The sequence below is a fragment of the Salvelinus alpinus genome, chromosome 3 (assembly GCF_045679555.1).
Source record: "Salvelinus alpinus chromosome 3, SLU_Salpinus.1, whole genome shotgun sequence".
Lineage (NCBI taxonomy): Eukaryota > Metazoa > Chordata > Actinopteri > Salmoniformes > Salmonidae > Salvelinus > Salvelinus alpinus.
Genome location: NC_092088.1, coordinates 22,218,822 through 22,241,179, shown reverse-complemented (window position 1 = coordinate 22,241,179; position 22,358 = coordinate 22,218,822). Strand labels below are relative to the sequence as shown.

Sequence of the window (22,358 nt, the reverse complement as noted above, 5' to 3'; positions counted from 1 at the left end):
ATACTACAAAGCAGGATTAAGGAGTTAGCCTGATTTAAACACACACACACACATATATATATATATATACACACACATACATATATATATATACACACACATACATACATACATATATACACATGCATACACATATATATACACATACACATATATATATATATATACACATATACATATATATATATATACACACATACATATATATATATACATACATATATATATATATATATACACATACATATATATACATACATATATATATATATATACACATACATATATATACATACATATATATATATGTATGTGTATACATTTTTATATATGTATATAAATTTTTATATATGTATATATAAATGTTTATATATATATATATATATATATAAATAAAGGATAAGCTTGAAATGGGCATGGTTTAATTGATTTAGCAAATGAAAACATATACCGGTGTATAGAGTTTCGCTTTAAAAAAATATATATTTCTGGTCGCTTATCAAAGTCGCTTATCAAAGTTAGCTGGCTAACTCGTTGAACCCGCTTTGCAGTGTAGACTTAGTTTACCCTTTGGTATTACATATTTAGAATAGACGGGAACCGGTTGTGCTAGAACAGGTAGGGAAAATGGGTCACTTATCTTCAGGACAAACCATTTGGATTTTATAATGACGTCACCTGTTAATTTACTTGTGTTTTATAGTAGCCAATGGAAGTTAGAGTGACGTGCTAGATGTGTAATATCTTATATTGAAGGTCACTGTCGATGGTTCTGAGAGACTGTTGTTATTGTCAGGAAATCATATAATTTCCACTTGTCTGTGTTTCACTGCACATTCAGCATCTAAAAAACAGCAGTCGTAGACAAGAGACCCATTCTTCAGTTCACTGGTCATCACATTACTTCAGCCAGTGGTGGTGAAGCTATGGTTGGCAGCCAATTGGGGGCTGGGCTCAGAGTCAGACGGAGACGGAACGGGAATTTTTCTACAAGCATCTGACCTGAACAGTGTGCTGGAGCGCTCACATCAAAAACACGCGCCATCGCCATACACAAGGAGGAAGAGACGGAAATTGTACACTCGAAAAATCGTTTTCGGCCACAAATTCTAGATTAAAAAGAAGAACACCCACGCCAAACAATTTATAAAGAATTTACTTAAATGTCCTGGCATCCTCCTCCTGAGCTGTGCATCGAGGCTTTTCATGGTAAGTTAAAAATAAAAAATAACTGGTACAATGCTGCAGCCAGTGTTGCTCTTCTTTCTCGAGCTTGTGAAAATAACGATCTATAGTGACTTTGTTATAACGCACCAAATATGTTGTGTAATAATGTACGTTTATCGTAGTTTTTGTTCACAAAAGACAGTCCCATATGGGATTAGTCGAAACGTTGAAAGGCAGCAGCGTAGGCTCAGTCCAACTCCTTTCTATTTCATTTGACGCAGGTGTAGGCTGTCAATTTATACATTGCTTCTTTATTTTTTTTAAAAGTTTGGCTTCTCTGATAAACATATTTTTATACTTTCATGCATGTCATTTTCATCATGGCAGGTTTGACTGACCTTTTGCCTTTTTCAATCAAATGTTTTGCCCCAGCTAACACACCTGACTCCAATAATCACCTAATCATGATCTTCAGTTTTGAATGCAATTTGATTAATCAGCTGTGTTTACTAGGGATGGAGTGAAAGTGTGACACCAATCAGGCCCTTGAGGACTGGAGTTTCCCAACCCCTGCATGTGGTGGCCAGTCCTAATCTGGCTGTGCCAGGTGGAGATTATAAGAGTACATACTCATTAAGGCCAGATTGTTATTCCATGTTCATAGATAACCAGCAGGGTCACATAAAATCCTTATGCAGATAGGTCAATAATGCAAAGTTGTTAAAGTTCAGTCAATAACTGGCTCGGGACAGGGATGCATAATGTGGTTTGGGATGCCTGTGTGGCACAGGAGTGGTGTTGACAGGTAGGATAGAACCTGTGGTAGACCTACCTTAAAGGTAGATTAATAGCCTATTTATTTTGGTCCTTTTGTTTTTCACTTTTTAAGAGTTATATTAGTGTTTATCAGACTTTACTGGTTGGGTGAGTTTTAGACAATGCAACATCCTGATCCCATGTTGCCTGTGTAGGCACTTCTTGTGAAAAAAACTATCTTTATCTTATCTTGGATCTGAACTGAATACAGTTCCTTTGTAATTCATCCATACAGGGGTTTTGGGTACTCTTCTGTTGTAGTGTGTCAGACCTTGCTCTCCGTTAAACAAAACTGTTCTATTTGATTTGTGATTTATTAGGATCCCCATTAGATGACGCCAATGGCAACAGCTAGTCTTACTGGGGTCTGACACACAACGAAAAGACATTACAGACAAAAGACTACCATTTACATACATTTAAAAACATTAACATTGTGTGTGTGTATATCTATCTATCAGTTATACATACATGTCAGTACATACACACAACAAGTAGGTCACATGGGGGAGAGCCGTGTTGCTTTATTTGTTTTTTGAAACTAGGTTTGCTGTTCACTTGCCCTATATAAAGTGGAAGGGAGTTCCATTCACTCATGGCTCTGTATAATACTGTACATTTCCTTGAATTTGTTCTGGACCTGGGGACTCTGAAAAGACCCTGGTGGCTTGTCTGGTGGAGTAAGTGTGTGTGTGTGTCATTGCTATGTGAATGTTGATTATGCAAACAATTTGGAATTTCCAACACATTTAATGTTTCTTATATAAACAAGAAGTGACGCAGCTCTTAGCCAAGAGAGAATGGCATGCATAGTGTTAATATTAGCCCTATGATTACAACGAAGAGCAAGACGTGTCGCTCTGTTCTGGGCCAGCTGCAGCTTAACTAGGTCTTTCTTTGCAGAACTTGACCATATGACTGGACAATAATCAAGATACTATAAAAATTAGAGCCTGCAGCACTTGCTTTGTGGAGTGTGGTGTCAAAAAAGTATCCTCAACTTGTTCAACAGCCACACCATTCATTACCAGATGCAGCTGAGGTCTAGAACTTAGGGAATGATTTGTACCAAATACAATGCTCTTAGTTTCAGAGGTGTTCAGGAACAGTTCATTACTGGCCACCCATTCCAAAACAGACTGCAACTCTTTGTTTAGAGTTTCAGTGACTTCATTAGCTGTGGTTGCTGATGCGTATATGGTTAAATCATCAGCGTACATGGACACACATGCTTTGTTTAATGCCTGTGGCAGGTCATTGGTAAAATTCAAAAAGAGTAGAGAGCTGCCCTGCAGTACACCACCCTTTACATGTTTAACATTAGAGAAGATTCCATTAATGAAAACCCTGAGTTCTATTACATTGCCATATCGTGGAATCAAAGTAATCAGAGGTTGAAAAGCCATAACACAAGTTTTCTAAACAACATATTATGGTCAATAATATCAAAAGCTGCACTGAAATCTAATAGTACAGCTCCCACAATCTTATTATCAATGTCTTAAAACCAATCATCAGTCTGTGTGTATGTGGATAAGACTCTGCTCTGTGTGTGTGTGTCAGTGGAGGCTCTTAAGAGGAGGAAGGGGAGGACCATCCTCAGTGAATTTCAGAAATTAAAATGGTGAAACAAAAGTTCTAATTTTTAGATAAAACTACACTAAATATATTAATGTCATCAAATAATTGATTAAAACACACTACTGTTCTACAGTAGCCTCAACAGCACTCTGGGGTAGAACCATGGTGTAGCCAGGGGTGGGCAATTCCAGTCCTCGGGCGCCGGATTGGTGTCAGTTTTTCCCCAGCCCCAGGTAACACAACTGACTCCAATAATCACCTAATCGTGATCTTCAGTTTAGAATGCAATTTGATTAAACAGCTGTGTTTGCTAGGGATGGAGTAAAAGTGTGACACCAATCAGGCCCCACAGGACTGGAGTTGCCCACCCCTTGTGTAGCTGAAGAACAGCTAGTTTCTATCCTCCTCTGGGTACATTGACATCAAAACAAAACTTAGGAGGCTCATGGTTCTCACCACCTTCCATAGAATTACACAGTAATTATGACAACTTTTGGAGGACATCCTCCAACCTATCAGTGCTCTTGCAGTGTGAAGTGACATGTTGTGGACCCAATAAAAGGATCAGAGAATGAATCTAGTACTAAAAGCATAAGCTACAGCTAGCTAGCACTGCAGTGAATAAAATGTGATGAGTAGAGAGAGATTTTGTAGATTTTTTTATTTTCTCACTTACCTAGCTAGCGAGTAGTTTAACCTACTCAAACACCCGGCTCAAAGACCGAGGGATGCTATGTTAGCTAGCTGGCTATGGCTATCCAACACTGGAAGTCTTCCAAGTCAAGGTACGTTTTGGGGTTTTATTAATTTATTGCCACTGGGGCCCGCTGATGTACACTGTACTGCATCATTGTAGCAGGTTTATTCATGTGTTAGTTCTAGTAGCTAGCTATGTTGACTATGACGTTAGGTGACAACGATGTAGGCTGTGTGTAACAGTTAGTGGTTATGGTGTGAAGGTTTGGCTTGGAAAGTTTTTTTTGCCTAGTCACAGACAGCTGTTGTACTGCGCACTAAAGTCCACAAGCGAAAGTAAAAGGTGAGAGGAGGAGAGCATGTAGATGCATGAAGGAATTATACAATGAGCAAATCATCATGGTGTTTGTATGTGGCTGCTATGAAAGTGAACTGTGTTTGTTCTGATCAAGGGTGTATTCATTCTGCCGATTCTGTTGAACAATGTTCCTTGAACGAAAGCAAATCGAACGAAACTTGAATAAACATACCTGAATTTGTCCAATAGAAACTCTAATTTGCAACTGTTTTTATTAATGATAACACCCCAGATCAGCTAGATGCAGGCAAGAGTGTGCAAGGTGGTATTGAATTTGTCACTGTCTGGATTACGCAAATGTTTCTCTCTACCTGTTGTATCATTATGGGTATAGGGAAGATTTCAGTATCGTGTAGTAGCCTAAACCTATCAATGTTATTACATTGAGCTGGGTGAATGGAATATGAATGAGAGTCATCCAATATGCTGTAATAGAAATAAGGCCATGCTCATAAAAAAAGTGTCCTCCCTCATCTTAAACAGCACCGACCGCCACTAGTGTATATGGATACCACAACCCCTATTACAAAAACATGTTTTTCCCCTCATCAATCTACACACAGCAAAAACAGGTTTTTAGATTTAAAAAATGATTTTAAAAAAACCACACCATTTACATAAGTATTCAGACCCTTTGCTATGAGACTCGAAATTGAGCTCAGGTGCATCCTGTTTCCATTGATCATTCTTCAGATATTTCTACAACTTGATTGGAGTCCACCTGTGGTAAATTCATTTGATTGGACATGATTTGGAAAGGCACATAACTGTCTATATAAGGTCCCACAGTGGACAGTGCATGTCAGAGCAGAAACCAAGCCATGAGTTCGAAGGAATTGTCCGTAGAGCTCCGAGACAGGATTGTGTAGAGGCAAAGATCTGGGGAAGGGTACCAAACAATTTCTGCAGCATTGAAGGTCCCCAAGAACGCAGTGGCCTCCATCATTCTTAAATGGAAGAAGTTTGGAACCACCAAGGCACCTAATGGACTCTCAGACCATGAGAAACAAGATTCTCTGGCCTGATGAAACCAAGTTTGAACTCTTTGGCCTGAATGCCAAGCGTCACGTCTGGAGGAAATCTGGCATCATCCCTACGGTGAAGCATGGTGGTGGCAGCATCATGCTGTGGGGAGGTTTTTTAGCGGCAGGGACTTGGAGACTAGTCAGGATCGAGGGAAAGATGAACGGAGTAAAGTACAGAGACATCCTTGATGAAAACCCGCTCAGAATCTCAGCTTGGGGTGAAGGTTCCCCTTTCAACAGGACAACGACCCTAAGCACACAGCCAAGACAAAGCAGGAGTGGCTTCGGGACAAGTCTCTGAATGTCCTTGAGTGTCCTAGCCTGAGCCCGGACTTGAACCCGATCGAACATCTCTGGAAAGACCTGAAAATAGCTGTGCAGTGACGCTCCCCATCCAACCTGACAGCGCTTGAGAGGATCTGCAGAGAGGAATGGGAGAAACCCCCCAAATACAGTTGTGACAAGCTTGTAGCGTCATACCCAAGAAGACCCGAGGCTGTAATTGCTGCAAAAGGTGCTTCAACAAAGTACTGAGAAAAGGGTCTGTATACTTATGCAAATGTGATATTTCAGTTTATTTTCAATATATTTGCTAAAAAGTTTTTGCTTTGTCATTATGGGGTTTTCTGCTAGATTAATGTGGAAAAAGTGAAGGTCTGAATACTTTCAGAATGCACTGTATGTACAACCTGTGGGGAAATGCAATGATTTATCTGAAATCTTTCCCTTTTTCCCCCATTCTCCTCGCTACAGTGAGAGACAGTGTTTTAATACTTTGAAAATGTGTCCTTCCAATACCTCCCTCCTCCTGTGTTTATTTCTCAGCAAAATCATTGACTTCTGTTGGTGCGGGCTTTAAAAAAAAATGGTTTAGCAGTATCTGTTCTGCTTTGTACGTATGAAACACCAGGGAGCAGGCTTTAGATGTGCTTCACTGAGGCAATCATCACGCAAAGAGGCTGCATGTCTTGTAACTAATGATGCTAAAAATATAATAACTCATCCGGGCTCAAGGACCCAAGGGAATTTGAGACTGGATCTGAGAGAACTACTGTAGTTTTTTGTTCAATGATCAAGTTAATTTGGGTAACCTGCAATACTGTATGTAGAATTTCCTTGACCATTTCACTTGCTTGGAATAGGGACCAGAACAAAGGGTGAGGTAGAGGGCATTGTCAATAAGTGAAAGCAGTGTTTGTCTGTGAGCATTTTGCTGTGTCATGGAGGAATTCCCCTTGTGGGCCTGGAAGATGCTTGGGAAATATGAGGAAGAGGGTTTGTGTTGTTTATTTTAACCTGGGCCCGGTCCAGTTTCCTGTTCAGTGGATGACCTGCTTGTGTAAGGGATACTTTGGTTTTTCCCTTGAAAGACATTGAAACTGAAGGTCAAGTCCCTCTAGACTTGCCAGTATTGTCTTTTTGTATAACAGGAAAGGTGAATATAGTGCCATTCTATTTCAAGGTTTACTGTAGTTAATTTCAAAGGGAGCATCTTGTAAAGTGCTTACACAAGTCATTTTCCCTGTCTTCAGGATCTGTGAGTTGGCTAGTTTATGTCTCTGTCCCACTGCCACATCAACCTCCTGTTTCTCATTGTAATTAGTGATGTTGCATAGTTTTCTTCCCACTCATTTCACCACAATATGTTAAACAGTTTGAAACAACAACAATGCCATGGAGGAAACTTCTTGTTCTTTGTATATTTGGGTTGGGAGAAGTCTATGAAATTCCTCAATCGTTTACGAGTAAAGGGAGGTTTGAGCTGAGCTCTGAGGACTTTATCAGACTGAAAAGACGAGCACTTCAGGGAGGCTCGGCCCTTAACCTAAAGGCTAATAAAAGGTTCTGTGTGTGCCTACCTACTTTTATCTGGATGTGTCTGTAAAATATCTGTCAACAGTACTACTTCCTCCTTTACAATGGATCCCTTTCAATGCCTGATGACACAGACCGAGCCGGGCCACTGTCTTGCCCTCAGGCTTTAGTGATGTTCTCAGCATTAAGCTAAGTGAACAGCTGGGCCACACAGCTTTCTGAAGGGCACTGGGACAGGGGACAGTCAAGGGGGCCGGTTAATGAGGGTTATCACTCCCTGGGAAAGGTTAATGATGGTATTTTGAGACAAAATGTTGGTATAAGATCCAGATAAAATGGAGATTATTTTCATTAAAGGCTCAATACTGTTCGTCATGCATCATCTTCAGGAGGCAGGAGTTTTTCCTGGTCAGGTCACGATGTGGTTAGGATTAACTAAGGGGCTTGAAAATGAAAAAGTCAATCTGAAATGTCTGGGTTGTAATAGTGTATCCTGACGCAGTGGTCCTTTGAGCCGGATCATAAACAGTGCCTCTCTGCCTCATGTTGTAAGGAGCTCTCGCACCCTCAACCTTCGGCTCCAAGTCATCTCCCTGGGTATCAGACAGACAGATAGCCAGCATACGAACCCCAATATGTCCTGACCGTACACAATCTGTGCTCCACCACCACTGTAACTGCATTACCCTCTTTATCTTCCTCCAATGCTTTCTCTCCCGCTTCACTTCTCAGGCTCGACTTTAACCCTGCATTCATTTAAGCACTTTGACAAGTGGCCCAGTAACTGCTGGGCTGGAGCTGGGAATTAGATTTACAGTTTGGTAAACATTCCCGATAAGACGTCAGACTAGGCGACTAGTGGAATCTGCTGCCTTATTGCATTTTTGCACTGACTGTCGATTTGTCACCAGTCTTATAATCTGTAGTGATTGAATTTGTTGATTCAATGGACGGTAAAATAAAATTTTAGTGATGGTCAGTGCAGTACAGTTTTGCTGATATTGCAGAATATTATTGCTGATATTATTACAGAAAGGACTAGAAAGCTAGGACCCAGGGGCTGTTTGTAGTGGACAGTTTTTTTTCTTTGTGCCGGAGCCTGCCTGCCTTATATTTCCAAAATCAAAGGAATGAGGTCTGCAGATTTCAGTCAATGAGTTTTTACACTACTTTAATATCCTGTCTGGGGAATTTTTGACCTATGTTCTGGTTACTGTAAATTCAGATGAATACAAACTGAGGTTGAAAAACAAAATGGTATTCTTTTGTGATCAAATGTTATTTTATTTAGTAATAATAATTGTCAGCAAACATGAATACAAAAGGGTGTTGCACTCCCCCCTTCCCACATCCTAATCCCACCCCACTCGAGACCTAAGGGATCAAATTAAATAAACATACATGTATAAAATAAACAACAAAGCAACACATCACAAATTGTTTCAGTGGCAAAAAGCCATTGGTTTAATAAAGTGTGACATGGTATAAATGTCATGTTCTTCCTGAGTGCTTTGTGATTGGGCGGTGGTAGTTTGTGATGACATTCACAGCTGGTGTGGGATGGCCCTCATGTACTGAACTGTACTGTACTTCTCTCACTCCTTTTCCCCTTGCTAACGTTTCCTGCAGTGCTGTGAAGGTATTACCTAGGCTTACGTAACCGGGGTTGTTTGTTTGGTTATTTTTAAATATACTTTCTCATTACTAGTGCTGAGCAATTAACCAACATTTTGGTTTTCAAACAACTAATCGGCCGACTTGACTTGTGTTCAATTATTTAAATTCTATTTTTTTCATTTTTTGGGGGGGGGCTCAATGCACACATTGTGTAGTTTCTCTATAGAGAAATCAGATCAAGCCCAAACTGTGCGCTGTACAGTGCATTCGGAAAGTATTCAAACCCCTTGACTTTTTCCACATTTTGTTACGTTACAGCCTTATTCTAAAAAGGGTTAAATTGTTTTTTCCCCCTCATCAATCGACACACAATACCCCATAATGACAAAGCAAAAACAGGTTTTACATTTATTTGCAAATGTATTTAAAATAAAAAACGGTTATTACATTTCCATAAGTATTCAGACCCTTTACTCAGTACTTTGTTGAACTACCTTTGGCAGCGATTATAGCCTCAAGTCTTTTTGGGTATGATACTATAAGCTTGGCACACCTGTATTTAGGGAGTTTCTCCCATTCTTCTCTGCAGACCCTCTCAAGCTCTGTCCGGTTGGATGGGGAGGTCGCTGCACAGCTATTTTCAGGTCTCTCCAGAGATGTTCGATCAGTTCAAGTCTGGACTCTGGCTGGGCCACTCAAGGACATTCAGAGACTTGTCCCGAAGCCCCTCCTGCGTTGTCTTGGCTGTGTACTTAGGGTTGTTGTCCTGTTGGAAGGTCAACCTTTTACCCAGTCTGAGGTCCTGAGTGCTCTGGAGCAGATTTTCCATCAAGAATCTCTCTGTACTTTGCTCAGTTCATCTTTCCCTCGATCCTGACTAGTCTCCCTATCCCTGCCGCTGAAAAACATCCCCACAGCATGATGCTGCCACCACCATGCTTCACCGCAGGGATGGTGCCAGGTTTCCTTCAGACGTGACGCTTGGCATTCAGGCCAAAGAGTTCAATCTTGGATTCATCAGACCAGAACTCTGGAGCTCTGTCAGTGACCATCGGGTTCTTGGTCACCCCCCTGACCAGGGCACTTCTCCCCCGATTGCTCAGTTTGGCCAGGCGGTCAGCTCTAGGAAGAGTCTTGGTGGTTCCAAACTTCTTCCATTTAGGAATGACGGAGGCCACTGTGTTCTTGGGGACCTTCAATGCTGAATAAATGTTTTGGTACCCTTCCCCAGATCTGTGCCTCGACACAATCCTGTCTCAGAGTTCTATGGACGATTCCTTAGACCTCATGGCTTGGTTTGTGAATGAAGGGTGGTTAATTAAGCAATAAGGCCCGAGGAGGTGTGGTGTATTGGCCATACAGTATAAAATGGTTACTAACGTAATTAGAGCAGTCAAAATAAATGTTTTGTCATACCTGTGGTATACAGTCTGATATCACGGTTTTCAGCATTCAGGGCTCGAACCACCCAGTGTATAATAAGTGATAAGGCAGTCACTACCATCTTGGGATTTTATTAATTGTATTATTCTCGCATAATGCATTTAATGTTTAAAAAAATAATAGAAACCTGGAAAAATGACACTTAAAAAAAAATTATCAAACGTAACCGAACTGACCTCAAAGCACTAATCGCTCAGCACTACTCATTGATCTTGCCTGATTAGCCTCCTGCTGAAATAGAAAGACATATATATATACACACACACACACACACACACAAATCCCTAAATCTAACCTCTAAGCCTAAAATAGCATTTTTCCTCATGGGGACCAGCAAAATGTCCCCACTTGTCTGAATCTCCATTGTTTTACTACCCTTGTGAGGTCTGGTACCCACAAGGATAGTTAAACAAAAAAAACATGCACACGCGCGCGTACGCACAAACACACACACAATGAAAAACAGACACTGGTCAGGTGTATGTGACCCTTTGATGAGCATAACTTAATAGCAGTTGTCCTATAGGAAGAAGCTGTTTAAGAGATTAGGTTTGATGGGTGAATTGAAGCAAATCGTGTGGTAGGCAGAGGGTGATGCACAGGGCCTGTCGGAGCAGAGGGCTGCATGGGGCGCAGACGTGTCATACCGAGGGGAACTGGGTCTGAAGTAATTAGTTTGGAGAGACGGTCTGCCTACACTGCTGACACACACACACACACACACACACACACACAGTTTCAGTAGCCCACTGTGCCAGGGTGGGGTGGAAACAGTCTGCTTGAGTTGTTGACTACCACCCTGTATTCTTCTAATTTCTGTGTTCTTTTCAAATCACCAAGGAAGGAAGTCCTACACTCCACATTATCCTTGATGCATAATGTGTAGTGTTCTCATATCCCATTTATGGCTAATGAAACAGACATCCTAGTTATTCAAGTACATTAAAATGAGCATGTGCTACGACTATGGGAGTATCTATGCAATTCGAAACACAGTCCTTGTGTCTAATGATATTCCCTCCCTCCTCGCCAGCCACTTTAATGTACATTGGATTTGAATGGATTTTCCTCTTTCCTCTGTGTTCTCAGGACAGGGGGAATTACTGAGGTTTTGGCTGTAATGATCCTCAATGAGGAAGGATCTCATAGAAAAATAAACTAAGATTGGGACATCTTGGTGCAGAATGCTTTTCTTCTCATGTAGACATCACTCTTTTCCGTCGTATAGGATAAGCATGCCAGTGTTCTCCTGGGCATGTGCCCGAATAATCTGTGTGCCATTCCTTCCATAAACAAATGCTCTCTATTGGACAGAATGACTAATGTACAGATGTAGGATCTTAATTTGAGCAAAATATTCCTGCAGCAACAGGATTTGAACATTTAGTCCATAATGTTACTTGATCTGTGGTTAGGCAATTATCTGGTCAAAATGAGGCTACATTAAATGTGGAATACTGTCAATATAACTGTGTTAGTGTAGGTTTTCATTGAATTTATGTAAATCACAAAGCTCATCTGCATAAACATTTTCAGCAACAAAAGATGAATCAAATTAAGATCCTACATCTGTACACATTCTTACAGTTCAGACTTGCTCACACAACCTTGACAGGGGCACCTAGTTTGAACTGTTTGTATTGGAGCTGGTAGAAATTACCCCTAACTGCTAGTCCAGGCTCAGATTTGGAAAATCCTCCTAATGGTTAAGGTTAGAATTTTGGGTGAAGTAACTTGATCCTAGCTTGGTGGTTAGCAAAAACCTCTACTACGAGTGTTTACATTACAATCATGTACCAACTGTTGTTTCATCACTTCCTTATTCCCCCTCTGTGGTAAGGATGTGGTCCCATCACTGCTTGTCTGAAGCCATTAGCCTGATCCCAGATCTGTTTGTGCTGTATAGCCAACAAACTCCTTGGCATAAGGCTGTACAATAACAAACCCTTGTGGTGCGTGTGACGGCAGTGTTTGGACTCGGAGGAAGTGGTGGGCCACCGCCTCTTATCCTGTTGTAGAATGTAGACCTCCACTATGTGGAGAACCCTGGCCAAGACAACCCCCACCCCCTAATTACTTCTCTTCCTGTGCTACATCAAACTTAATTTAAAGAAAATAGCATTTAAACATCTGAAGATGCATAACAGTCAAATAGACAGAATTAGACGTATAAAAAAACAATTTTTTCCCCCCCAACAGGTCATTATTAGCCCACTTTGTCTCTCTAGACTTTTAAGGGTGTTTAGAATGATGGCCATGATCTAAAAATGATTTGTAGCCTATGTATAGTGTGGAACGCAGTACACGGGGAACTGAGATACAAGGTATAATCTGACTCTGAAGGCTCTTTTTGTTTTGGTCAAATTTGGACGATAGATTGCTGGCTGTCCTGCCTGCAGATTATAGGGTTTAATCTGTCCTCACTTTTTCTCTCCGTTCCTCTAAACCCCAAGCGGTCAATCAACGCAGTCTGTTTTTAGAAGATCTTAACATCTGCTTTTTGGAGGGCTCTTTCTTGTCACGCGTACCCACACACACAATCTTGGTAATTGATGGTTTGCCAAAAATATTTTCATCCAATATTTTATTAACTGAACAGTGTAAACTTTTGACCTAGAATGGAATGATTACATACACTACATGACCAAAAGTGTGTGGCCACCTGCTCGTCAAACATCTCATTCCAAAATCATGGGTATTAATATGGAGTTGGTCCCCCCTTTTTGCTAAAACAGCCTCCACTCTACTGGGAAGGCTTTCCACTAGATGTTGGAACATTGCTGCGAGGACTTGCTTCCATTCAGCCATGAGCATTATTGAGGTTGGGCACTGATGTTGGGCGATTATGCCTGGCTCACAGTCGGTGTACCAATTTATCCCAAAGGTGTTTGATGGGGTTGAGGTCAGGGCTCTGTGCAGGCCAGTCAAGTTCTTCCATACCGATCTCGACAAACCATTTATGTATGGACCTCACTTTGTGCACAGGGTTCTTGTCATGCTGAAATAGGAAAGGGCCTTCCCCAAACTGTTGCCACAAAGTTGGAAGCACAGAATCATCTAGAATGTCATTGTATGCTGTAGCGTTAAGATGTCTCTTCACTGTAACTAAGGGGCCTAGCCAAAACTATGAAAAACAGCCCCAGACCATTATTCCTCTACCCAACTTTACAGTTCGCTACCTGCCCGAATGCATAGTGCTTTCTCCTGGCATCTGCCAAACCCAGATTTGTCCATCAGACTGCCAGATGGTGAAGCGCGATTCATCACTCCAGAGAACGCATTTCCACTGCTCCAGAGTCCATTGGCGGCGAGCTTTGCACCACTCCAGCCGACGCTTGGCATTGCGCATGGTGATCTTAGGCTTGAAGTGCCTGACGAACAGTTCCTGTGCTGACTTTGCTTCCAGAGACATGCTTCATCACTCGGTGGTCTCGTTCTGCGAGCTTGTGTGGCCTACCACTTCGCAGATACCGTTCTTGCTCCTAGACGTTTCCACTTCACAATAACAGCACTTACAGTTGACCCGGGACAGCTCTAGCAGGGCAGAAATTTAAGGAAACTGACTTGTTGGAAAGGTGGCATCCTATGGCGGTGCCATGTTGAAAGTCACTGAGCTCTTCAGTAAGGCCATTCTACTGCCAATGTTTGTCTATGGAGATTTCATGGCTGTGTGCTCGATTTTATACACCTGTCGGCAACGGGTATGGAATGTGGATGTGTCAATTACCGTCACAGCCCTAACTCTCACGTACACAAAAGGTGAAAGAATCAGGACATCATGGACCTGCTGTTTGTGGCAAGACCATCTGAAGCCCCTGCCTGATAAGAACTAGTAATTGTAAGGTAGTACGTTTTTTTCACTTTGCTGTACATCACATCCTCAGTATGTTATTAGTTACTGGTCGGAAATACTATAAAGTGCATCCAAAGTATTCAGACCCCTTAACCTTTCCCACATTTTGTTACATTACAGCCTTATTCTAAAATTGATTAAATTGTTTTTTCCCTCAATCGACACACAATACCCCATAATGACAAAGCAAAAACTGTTTCTTAGAAATGTTTGCAAATGTATAAAAAAATGAAACACTGAAATATCACATTTACATAAGTATTCAGACCCTTTACTCGGTACTTTGATGAAGCACCTTTTGGCAGTGATTACAGCCTTGAGTCTTCTTGGGTATGACGCTACAAGCTTGGCACACTTGTATTTGGGGAGTTCCTCACATTCTCCTCTGCAGATCCCCTCAAGCTCTGTCAGGTTGGATGGGGAGCGTCGTTGCACAGTGTTTTCAGGTCTCACCAGAGATGTCCGGGCTCTGGCAGGGCCACTCAAGGGCATTCAGAGACTGGTCCCAAAGCCACTCCTGCGTTGTCTTGGCTGTCTGCTTAGGGTTGTGGTCATGTTGGAAGGAGAACCTTTGCCCCAGTCTGAGAACCTGCTCCAGAGCACTCAGGACTTCATCAAGGATCTCTCTGTACTTTGCTCTGTTCATCTTTGCTTCGATCCTGACTAGTCTCCAAGTTCCTGCCACTGAAAAGCATCCCCACAGCACGTTGCTGCCACCACCATGCTTCACTGTAGGGATGGTGCCAGGTTTCCTCCAGATGTGACGCTTGGCACTCAGGCCAAAGAGTTCAATCTTGGTTTTATCAGACCAGATAATCTTGTTTCTCATGACCTGAAAGTCCTTAGGTGCCTTTTGGCAAACTCCAAGCGGGCTGTCATGTGGCTTTTACTGAGGAGTGGCTTCCGTCTGGCCACTCGACCATAGAGGCCTGATTGGTGGAGTGCTACAGAGTTGGTTGTCCTTCTGGAAGGTTCTCCCATCTCCACAGAGGAACTCTGGAGCTCTGTCAGAGTGACCATCGGGTTCTTGGTCACCACCCTGACCAAGGCACTTCTCCCCCGATTGCTCAGTTTGGCCGGGCGGCCAGCTCTAGGAAGTCTTAGTGGTTACAAACTTCCATTTAAGAATGATAGAGGCCACTGTGTTCTTGGGGACCTTCAATGCTGCAGACATTTTTTGGTACCCTTCCCCAGATCTGTGCCTTGACACAATCCTGTCTCGGAGCTCTACAGACAATTCCTTCAACCTTATGGCTTGGTTTTTGCTCTGACACGCATTGTGAATTGTGGGACCTTATTTAGACAGGTGTGTGCCTTTCCAAATCATGTTCAATCAATTGAATTTACCACAGGTGGCCTCCAATCAAATTGTAGAAACATCTCAAGGATGATCAGTGGAAACAGGATGCACCTGAGCTCTATTTCTAGGCTCATATCAAAGAGTCTGAATACTTACAGTACCAGTCAAAAGTTTGGATACACCTACTCATTCCAGGGTTTTTCTTTATTTGTACTATTTTATACATTGTAGAATAATAGTGAGGAGATCAAAACTGTGAAATAACACATGGAATCATGTAGTAAAAAAGTGTTAAACAAATCAAAATAGATTTTATATTTGAGATTCTTCAAAGTAGGCACCCTTTGCCTTGACAGCTTTGCACACTCTTGGCATTCTCTCAACTAGCTTCATGAGGTAGTCACCTGGAATGCATTTCAATTAACAGGTGTGCCTTGTTAAAAGTTAATTTGTGGAATTTATTTTCTTCTTAATGCGTTTTAGCCAATCAGTTGTGTTATGACAAGGTAGCGGTGGTATACAGAAGACAGCCCTATTTGGTAATAGACCAAGTCCATATTATGGCAATAACAGCTCAAATAAGCAGAGACAAACGTCAGTCTATTATTTTAAGACACCAATTCGGAAAATGTCAAGAACTTTGAAAGTTTCTTCAAGTGCAGTCGCAAAAACCATCAAGCGCTATGATGAAACTGGCTCTCGTGAGGACCACCACAGGAAAGGACGACCTAGAGTTACCTCTGCTGGAGAGGATAAGTTCATTATAGTTACCAGCCTCAGATTGCAGCCCAAATAAATGCTTCACAGAGTTCAAGTAACAGACACATCATCAACTGTTCAAAGGAGACTGCGTGAATCAGGCCTTCATGGTCAAATTGTTTCAAAGAAACCACTAGTAAAGGACACCAATAATAAGAAGAGACTTGCTTGGGTCAAAAAACAGGAGCTTTGGACAGATTTCCACCGGTCTTTTGGTCTGATGAGTCCAAATTTGAGATTTTTGGTTCCAACCGCTGTGTCTTTGTGTGACGCAGAGTAGGTGAACGGATGATCGCCGCATGTGTGGTTCCCACCGTGAAGCATGGAGGAGGAGGTGTGATGGTGCTTTGCTGGTGACACTGTAATTTATTTAGAATTCAATGCACACTTAATCAGCATGGCTACCACAGCATTCTGCAGCGATATGCCATCCCATCTGGTTTGTTCTTAGTGGGACTATCATTTGTTTTTCAACAGGACAATGGCCCAAAGAGATTATTTTTTTGAAACAAAGCTACTTATTCACACTAAAGGCGCAATTGGGTACCATATTATTCATGACTTTGCAAAACAGAGCATTAACCAAATAATTCCCCTTTTTAGGTTTATAAGGCCTTGCAAACACCCTTAGTGTTTCACAAAATCAATCAATACAGTTTACGTATCCAAGTGCACCCTTGAATATGAACCTGTGAACCTCTCCCTTCAATAAGATATTTTAACAGATTGGAGATAGTGAGAGCGATCTCCAGCTATCCTCCATCCTACACTCCTGACAGATCTGGGATTCGAACTGGTAACCCTCTGTTTACTAGCCCACCTCTTTAACCTCAACGCTACCTGCCACCCCAAGGTAGCCTGCAATAAAGGTCTGTCGTGGTAATGGCTCACTGAACAGGTCATTGAGAGGTTAGTGTTATCGATGGCTGTCTGTGAGGGTGCCTGTTCAGCAGATTAATAATGTAATGAAATGGTGAACAGAGGGTTCGCAGTCTCTTTTCGCTCTCTTCTCTCTCTCTCTCTCTGCATGGAGTTTAATCCCCCTCTATCTGGCAGCTGGTGGGGCAATAACGTGGATTACTGCTTCCAATCGATTCAGAGTAGGAGTTGAGAGAGGGCTGGCACAGCTAAGCACCTGTTAATGGTCCGTGTGGGCCAACTATCAACCTCCAGGAGTTACTATTATGTTGTCATATCATCCAATATGTCTTGTAGCACCTCCCTCCCACACACTGTGTATCCAATGTGGTGTTATCCAACACTGGCATTATATTGCCACAGTGTGATATTTCTGAAGCCAGTTTATCGTCATGTGGCTTGAGCTGCATTACATGTGGGAAGCCACAGTTTTCTTAACACTTCCATCTGTTACCAACATATTTACTCTGCCTGGCTTAAGGAAAAAGTCAATAAATAAGCCGAAGAACAAATTGCAATATTCCTCCACTTGTAATAGAAGAATCGAGGTGTCACGTCTTGTATGTAGGTGGCAGGGAAGTCAAGCGCAGGAGAATTAACCTTGGTATAAATGGAGTATTTTAATAACTTAACAAACTCCAAAACCAAAGTCCATAATAAAATAAATGTGGGTACAAGAACCCATCGCACACCAATCCATAAAACATGAACATAACAATAAACAATCTCTGACAAGGACATGAGGGGAAACAGAGGGTTAAATACACAACAATTAATGAATGGGATTGGAACCAGGTGCGTGACAAGACAAAACCAATGGAAAATGAAACGTAGATCAATGATGGCTCGAAGACCGCTGACGTCGATCGCCTAGCACCGCCCGAACAACGAGAGTCGTCGACTTCGGCAGAAGTCGTGACACGAGGGCTTAGCGAACATCTCTGATCCTGCAAATATCCAGGATATACACTGTACACTGAGTGTACAAAACATTACGAACATCTGACATAGACTGACCAGGTGAATCCAGGTGACAGCTATGATCCCTTATTGATTTCACTTGTTAAATCCACTTCAATTGGTTTAGATGAAGGAGAGGAGACAGTTTAAAGATTTTTAAGCCTTGAGACAATTGAGGGCAAGCCAAAAGATTTATGTGCCTGTGAACGGGGGGGCTGGGCATGTTGATATCCTAACATTCCTCCAACGTTATGCCCTATAATGAACTAGGGATGGATACTGTAAATTGATTAATAGAATATCCGAAAGGACTTTAGTATTTGATTCATGTTCATTTTTCACACCTATTTTAACAATGAAAAAGCTTTGTCTAAATTACATTTAAATGATCCTTGTGACATTGTTACGTTAGGTTCTGAACAAACAGAGTAAAACCTCAAATGGACAACTAGAAAAAGCTTAAACCCAGTTTATTTTTCTGACTGGGTGCCTCAGCTGCAAGCACATTTTGCACACAAACAAACAGGCATTTATGTCAAGATGAGATTAGGGGTGTAACTTCTCAGAAGTGCTATCTGTTGCCCAATACTGCCTAACAACACATCCGCCACGCTGATCCTCAACACGGGCCCCTCAGGGGTGCGTGCTCAGTCCCCTCTTGTACTCCCTGTTCACTCATGACTGCACGACTCCAACCCCATCATTAAGTTTGGCGATGACACAACAGTGATCACCGAAAATGACGAGACAGCCTATAGGTAGCAGGTCAGAGTCCTGTCCGTGTGATGCCAGGACAAAAACCTCTCCCTCAATGTGATCAAGACAAAGGAGATGATTGTTGACTACAGGAAAAAGAGGACCGAGCAGGCACCCATTCTCATCAACAGGGCTGCATTGGAGCAGGTTGAGAGATTCAAGTTCCTTGGTGTCCACATAAACAACAAACTAACGTGGTCCAAGCACACCAAGACAGTCGTGAAGAGGGCACGACAAAACCTATTCCTCCTCAGGAGACTGAAAAGATTTGGCATGGGTTCTCAGATCCTCAAAAGCTTCTACAGCTGCACCATCGAGAGCATCCTGACTTGTTGCATCACTGCCTGGTATCACCAGCCACCCTAGTCATAGACTACTCTCTCTGCTACCGCGCGGTACCGGAGCGCCATATCTAGGTCCAAGAAGCTTCTAAACAGCTTCTACCCCCAAGCCATTAGACTCCCGAACTCCTAATCAAAGGGCTACCCAGACTATTTGCATTGCCCCCCCCCCCCCCCCTCCTCTTCTACACTGCTGCTACTCTCGGTTGTTATCATCTATGCAGTCACTTTAATAACTCTACCTGCATGCACACTGGCAAGAAAAAGTATGTGAACCCTTTCTGCATAAATTTGACCTGATCTAAGTCTAAGTCACCAACAATAGACAACCACAGTGTGCTTAAACTAATAACACACATTGTATTTTTCTTGTCTTTATTGAATCATCATTTTAACATTCACAGTGTAGGTTAGAAAAGGTATGTGAACCTCTAGGCTAATGACTTCTCCAAAAGCTAATTGGAGTCAGAAATCAGAACCTGGAGTCCAATCAATGAGACGTGATTGGAGCTGTTGGTTAGAGCTGTCTTGCCCTGTAAAAAAACTCACAAAATTAGATTTTGCTCTTCACAAGAAGCATTGCTTAATGTGAAGCATGCCTGGAACAAAATAGATCTCAGAAGACCTAAGATTAAGAATTGTTGACTTGAATAAAGCTGGAAAGAGTTACAAAAGTATCTCTAAAAGCCATGATGTTCATCAGTCCACGGTAAGACAAATTGTCTATAAATGGAGAAAGTTCAGCACGGTTGCTTCTCTCCCTAGGAGTGGCCGTCCTGCAAAAATGACTGCAAGAGCACAGTGCAGAATGCTCAATGAGGTTAAGAAGAATCCTAGAGTGTCAGCTAAAGACTTACAGAAATCTCTGGAAGATGTTAACATCTTTGTTGACAAGTCTACAATACGTAAAACACTAAACAAGAATGGTGTTCATGCAAGGACACCACGGAAGAAGCCACTGCTGTCCCCCAAAAATATCTGAAGTTCGCAAAAGAGCACCTGGATGTTCCACAGCGCTACTGGCAAAATATTCTGTGGACAGATGAAACTAAAGTTGTGTTGTTTGGAAAGAACACACAACACGATGTGTGGAGAAAAAAAGGCACAGCACACTAACATCAAAACCTCATCCCAACTGTAAAGTATGGTGGATGGAGCATCATGGTTTGGGGCTGCCTCGGGGCCTGTACAGCTTGCTATCAACAGAAAAATGAATTCCCAAGTTTAGCCTTACATTCTCCTGCAAAATGTCTTGATATCTGTCCGCCAATTGAAACGCAACAGAAGTTAGGTGATGCAACAGGACAACAACCCTTTAGACAGATGTAAATCAACAACAGAATGGCTTGAACAGAAGAAAATAGGCCTTCTGGAGTGGCCCAGTCATTCCTGACCTCAAACCGATTGCGATGCTGTGGCATTACCTCGAGCGGTTCACACCAGACATCCCAAGAATATTGTGGTACTGAAAACGTTTTGTAAAGAGGAATGGTCCAATATTCCTCCTGAGGTTATTGCTGTCAAAGCAGGGTCAACCTGTTAATAAACTCAAGGGTTCACATACTTTTCCAACCTGCACTGTGAATGTTTACACGGTGTGATCAATAAAAATATGAAAAATTATAATAGTTTGTGTTATTAGTTTAAGCAGATTGTGTTTGTCTATTTTTGTGACTTAGATGAAGATCCGATAACATTTTATGACCAATTTTTGCAGAAATCCAGGTAATTCTAAAGGGTTCACATACTTTTTCTTCCCACTGTACATGCAGGTAGAGTTATGAAAGTGACTGCATAGATGATAACAGAGTAGCAGCGGTATAAAAGAGGGGGCAACTAACCGGTGCCCCCGCACATTGACTCTGTACCGGCACCCCTCTGTATATAGTCTCGCTATTGTTATTTTACTGCTGCTATTTAATTACTTGTTACTTTTATTTCTTATCCGTATTTTTTTTAAACTGCATTGTTGGTTAGGGGCTCGTAAGTAAGAGTTTCACTAAGGTCTACTATACCTGTTGAATTCGGCGCATGTGACTAATTAAAATTTGATTTGAAATGTTGCGTTGTTGTCTTCAGTCGGGCAGTTCCTGGTTACCTGGTGACTTCTCCATGATGTTTATCAGTGACCTCCTGTTCACCTTACTCAACAGACCTGGGTCATAAACTCTGTTCCCCTTTTCTCTCACCGTAACTTTCCACACACCAAGTTCCTCTTTACCCTTCCTTGACCCCTAACATATACATTCCTTGTACATGTAAAGTAATAACTTGAACATGAATAAGTATATTTCAAGCTAGAATCCAACAGTTACCTACAAGGATATACCATGACGTTTGAAATTCTTAATTGAATAAAACAGCAAACCTTTGAATGTAGTTTTTATAACGGTGTGTTGAGCTACTGCTGGGCATTTAGCCCTCCAGTCTGTCCTGACATCGGTATGCTATTTTCCCCTCTTAAAATAGCAATTACAGGCGCGCACCTAATGGTGTTTCCACAATACCTGACACAGTTCAATGGAAAACACTCACCAGAAAACCTTTATGATTCAGAATCCGTTCTATAATCTTAAACTGTAGCTGTAAGCCAAAATTACCTGGAAAAAAACATGTTCGCTGTTTACCTCTGCCATTTGCATCATTTTGATTAGTCGAGAGCATTTTCTACAATATTCTTTGGGGTATATCTGAAAAGTTAATAATATTATTCTAAAAGTAAAATCATTTCAAATACCCTCCCTATTATGAACCTGGCACAGATAGTCAGCCAGAGCAGTGTGGTCGCAAATGGCTGCTTTCACATATGAATGCTTTGTCCAGCATAAGTTTCACCGCAAGTTTGTCCCACGTTGCCGCATAAAGAAATTAAGGAATGAAGGATGCATTATCAAAGTATTGGAACGGGGCCCCAGTCCAAGAGGCTGCTGGGAGGAATCCGCTTCATGAGCAG

At 41.8% G+C, this 22,358-nt stretch overlaps 1 protein-coding gene across 2 annotated transcripts in view; it reads left to right on the top strand.

Moving 5' to 3' along the window:
* The first annotated feature begins 835 nt into the window (after positions 1–835).
* LOC139570296 (leucine zipper putative tumor suppressor 2 homolog) overlaps positions 836–22,358 on the top strand; it is a 42,741-nt gene continuing 21,218 nt past the window's right edge. Inside the window, exon 1 of one of the 2 annotated variants that reach the window (XM_071392069.1) lies at positions 836–1,209. The gene's annotated coding sequence lies outside the window, so the exon portion shown is untranslated. The remainder of the gene's footprint in view (positions 1,210–22,358) is intronic. The other variant, XM_071392065.1, reaches the window with a different exon arrangement.